Source organism: Lynx canadensis, chromosome D1, assembly GCF_007474595.2.
Source record: "Lynx canadensis isolate LIC74 chromosome D1, mLynCan4.pri.v2, whole genome shotgun sequence".
NCBI classification, from domain to species: domain Eukaryota; kingdom Metazoa; phylum Chordata; class Mammalia; order Carnivora; family Felidae; genus Lynx; species Lynx canadensis.
Window position 1 is genome coordinate 58381905 of NC_044312.2, and position 4819 is coordinate 58386723.

Sequence of the window (4819 nt, forward strand, 5' to 3'; positions counted from 1 at the left end):
ATTTGAAGCAGGCTCCAAGCTGTCAGCACAGAGCCCGACGTGGGGCTTGAATTCACAGGCCGTGAGGTCATGACCTGAGCCAAAGCCGGATGCTCAACCGACTGAGCCACCCAGGCGCCCCTTCAAGGTCTTTGACTTGCACTCAGAAGGTCTTCAGCTCTTCATTTGCATGCTCATCTTGTCATTTGCTTCAGAACTTTCCTCTTCTTGCTCCAAGTGATAATCTTTCTGGACAGATAATTTCGCAAGAGACTCCATTTCTTTCTCTTGATAAAGTTTATCACTTCACGTCCTCTCCCCTGGAGATTTTGGTCTGTACTTTTTCAGTGGAGGTTTGTTCAACCTGAAGACTTTTTTTGTTAATTTTTACTTAAAAATATTATTTTTAATGTTTATTTATTTTTGAGAGAGAGAGAGAGACAGAGTGCGAACAGGGGAGGGGCAAAGAGAGAGGGAGACACAGAATCCAAAGCAGGCTCCAGGCTCTGAGCTGTCAGCACAGAGCCCGACACGGGGCTCCAACCCACAAACTGGGAGATCATGACCTGAGCCAAAGCTGGACGCTCAACCTACTGAACCACCCAGTCGCCCCTCAACCTGAAGGCTTTTAAGATGATCTGTCCTGTTGGCTTTTCTGTCCCCTTCTTCAGCAGTGTTGATGTAGAATTGATGTCTCTCTCCATCTTGGATTTTTAAATGCGCAGTCGACTTTTCAATATCAGCCAGTGTCCTCCTGGCTCTTCTTGTCTGGTCATAAATACTGTCTCCACCTCCTGATTCCAACTTATTATGTATGTTGCCTTCCCCAAGGGAAGCTGTTAGGTCTTTCATCTTTAGCCAACATTCCTCCAGAGACTTGATCTGACTCTTCACACAGGCCATGGAGTTCTGTATGAAGGCCCTAAACAAAAGGTGCTTTTGTTACCCGTATGGTTTTAAATTTGCTTTTGCTTTTTCCACTTGTACTTTTATAGATTTGGTTTCTTTTTATGGATTTGTGGTTTTTTTTTCTTTTTTTATTTATTTGAGAGAGAGACAGAGAGCATGAGCAGGGGAGAAGGGCAGAGAGAGCGAGAATGCCAAGCAGGCTCCACACTCAGTGTGGAGCCCCATGTGGGGCTCGATCCCATGACCCTGGGACCGTGACCTGAGCCGAAATCAAGAGTCAGACACTCAACCAATGGAGCCATCCAGGCTCCCCCACAGATTTGGGTTTTTTTATGGATTTTGGATCTTTCTCATGAAAAAAGAGATGGGCTTATCTTGATCTAAATATTGAGGATTTTCTTTTCCTGGCTGGTTTGCTATTAAGCAGAAGATGATCCAAATCATGGGGTTTGATGTATCAGGTCATCAATCACTTCTGGGCTTTTATCTTCTTTCACCTCAGGGTGAAAATGATGGGAACTTTCACTTTATGAGAACTATGCTGAATTGTTAATGGTATGCTCCTTGACTCTTGGTATAGAAAAAAATTTTTTTCATTGACTAAAAAATTCTGCCTAAAACCAAGAGAACTGTTAACATAGCTACATGACTATAGTTAACATGACTCTCTCCCTTGACTCTGGGAGAGCGACACTGGTCTCGTTCTGCATAGAACTTTACGGCATCTCCCAGTTTGCCAACAGCGCAGATTCAAGGCAGGATGAAACCCCTCCATGGCACCCAGGCTGCACAGAGCCCCCTGCTGTCACCGAGTCCTGCTGTGCCACGTTGTGGAGAACACTGAGCAAGGTTCCTTCCAGAACCAAACCTGTCTGGCAACTGGGCAGACCAGAGTGAGAGGGTCAAGGGGGCATAGCCCTGTGTCAAATACCCTGATACCCTCAACCTTATGCAGGGCTCCTTCTTTTCTCCTGCTTCCTTTTCTGCTGTGGCTCCCAGGAGGACTCATTCTATTCTCTGTGCACACTGCTCCCTCCGCCTGAAAGCACTTTCTCTTGCTGCCCATCCTGTAGTCACTGGGCCTAATCATCCCTGTGTCCCCAGTGCCCAGTGCCCAGTGCAGGGCCTGGCACAGAATAAGTGCTCAATGCTCCACACATGTTCATGAAGAGAATGAATGGGTGAACGGATGAAAGAGGGACAAAGCCATCATTTGCTCTCCCTGCAGATTTACACATAACGCTCACTGTGTTGCCTCAGCAGATGGTTCCCTTAGGAGAGCTTAAAACTCCTTTCAGAACCGAGTGCCAGATGGTGGAGAGAAGGGGAGGAGGTGGCAGCCCTGTCCTGGCTCCCCATTCCCCCTGCCACCCCCAGTAAGAGACTATGAACAGGTTAGCTAACCTCTCTGAGTGTCCTTTCCTCATCTGTAAGCGGGGAGAGCAAAGCCTGCCTCCTGCCATGTTATGAGGATTAACACAAGGGCCGATAGAAAGCCCTGCAAGTAAGGAGTTCAAAACATTTTAGTGAACTTTTTGATTCCATTATCAAGGTATTTAGCAACTCTTTCCATTCATCAAGTATTCAGTTATTCCATGCAGGTTTAGCAAGAGCCTCATGGTAAAATAGCTTATAAACTTAAGAAAAAAGAGATAAAATTCTCTTTACTGTTAAGATTATATACCGAGTAAACATAAGAGACTCTAGTAAAAACTACTAGAAGTAATGAGAGAATTGGAAAAAGTGACAGCATATAAGATAAACATAGAAAGCAAAAAGAAAAAAATTGTTCTTAAAGAACATTTTATGTTGAGGGGCACCTGGCTGACTCAGAAGAGCATGACTCCTGATCTTGGAGTTGTGAGTTCGAGTCCCACGTTAGGTGTAGAGATTACTTTAAAAAATAAAACTGTGGGGTGCCTGGATGGCTCAGTCAGTTAAGTGTCTGACATTAGCTCAGGTCATGATCTCATGGCTCTTGAGTTCAAGTCCCGCATCAGGCTGTGTGCTGACAGCTCAGAGCCTGGAGCCTGCTTTGGATTCTGTGTCTCCCTCTCTCTCTGTTCTTCCCCTGCTCATGCTCTCTTTCTCTCTCTCTCAAAAATAAATAAATATTAAAAAATAAAAATAAAAAAAAGCCTTAAAACAAAAAAACTTTTATGTTGAGGTATAAAAAACAGCAGCAGATTTTTGGCTCCCCTTTCCGCCGGTCCCTCCTCCTCCGCAAGCTTAGTGCCCAGGCCTGGTTAGTTGAGAAGTTCTTCACCCCCTTTACACATTTGTTCTTGGGTGGACAGGGAGGCTATTTCATCTAGATTTTCCAGTTGTTCTCCACGGGAGCACCCACTGCTAAAAGCTGCTGTCTCGTTCTTGGATGCAAAGGTGTCAGTCTTTTCTTCTACTCTTCCAGTGAGGACTCAGAAACAAAATTGGGAGGAAAACTACCTCTAGAGCAACCAAAACTATGAAATACTTCAGAATACACTTAAGAAAAGTATAGAATCTATAAAGGGAAAACCATAAAATTGTGTTAAAAAATATAAAACGAGATTTGAATGAATGAAAAGACATGCCATGTTCTTGGACAGGAAGATAGAAATTCATAAAATTGTCAATTCTCCAAAATTACTATGTAAATTTAATTTAATTCCAACTGTAACACTAACAAATTTCTTTCTTTCCCCTTCTCATCCTCTTTCTCTTTCTTCGTTTTCCTTCTCCTCCTTCCCCCTGCTCCTGCCGCTCCCCTCCCCTATCCCTTTCCCCTCCCCTCCCCTTCACCTCCCCCTTTTCTTTTTCCATTTTATTCTTCTTTCAGAGTTGACAAAAGGAAGTATGAAAAATGAGAACAGAGGAGGAGCCTTGCTCTCTAAAAAACAGAATTGACTAGAAAGCCAGTGTAATCAGAGCACTGATTACTAGTTTATCCCCAAAATTCACTCTTCTTCTCCTTCCTTAGTAGAATCCTAGATTTACATTGGGACACATAGCCACTTGGAATTAGGACCACCTCTCTCAGCATATCTTCCAGCTTATTGTGGCCATGTGAGTAAGTTCTGGCAAATGAGATATAAGAGGTGTTCTGTGCAACTTCAGGAAATGTCCTTTGAGGGAGAGACATATCTTTCTTCGTCCCTTTCACCTTCTGTTGATTGAAAGGCAGCCATATGGCTGAAGCTTGAGTGGCCATCTTGGACCATGAGAGAAAAGTCATGTGTTGAGGATGGTGGAACAGGAGAAAAAGAGCCTGGGTCCCTGAAATTGTGGAGGGTCAAGCCAGCTCTAGATTACTTATCTCTGGACTAAATCTATGTGAGAGAGAAATAGATTTTTATTTAGTTTAAGCCACCATCACGTTAATTTTTCTGTCATAGGTAAACCTATTTCTTTTTTTTTAATTTTTTTTAACGTTTATTTATTTTTGAGACAGAGAGAGACAGAGCATGAATGGGGGAGGGTCAGAGAGAGAGGGAGACACAGAATCTGAAACAGGCTCCAGGCTCTGAGCTGTCAGCACAGAGCCCGACGTGGGGCTCGAACTCACGGACTGCGAGATCATGACCTGAGCCGAAGTCAGCCGCTTAACCAACTGAGCCACCCAGGCGCCCCGGTAAACCTATTTCTAATTAATGTTGAATTTGGTATCTAGAAATAGATCACTTCAAGTAACAAAACTGAGGTGCTTAATTAATGAGTGCACTGGGTTGCAGATGGCAAGGACTCAGGCACTGCAGACTGGAAAGCTTGCGACTCTTGTTATACAGTAGTAAAACATTTGATCCAAAAATTGTGTGTTAGTTGCCTATTACTGTGTGGCAAACCATCCCCGAAATTAAAGGGTTAAGACAATGAACATTTTACTACCTCTCACAATTCTGTGTATTGAAGGGTGATGGTTCCAACTGGGTGGCTCTTCTGCCGGTGTCACAAG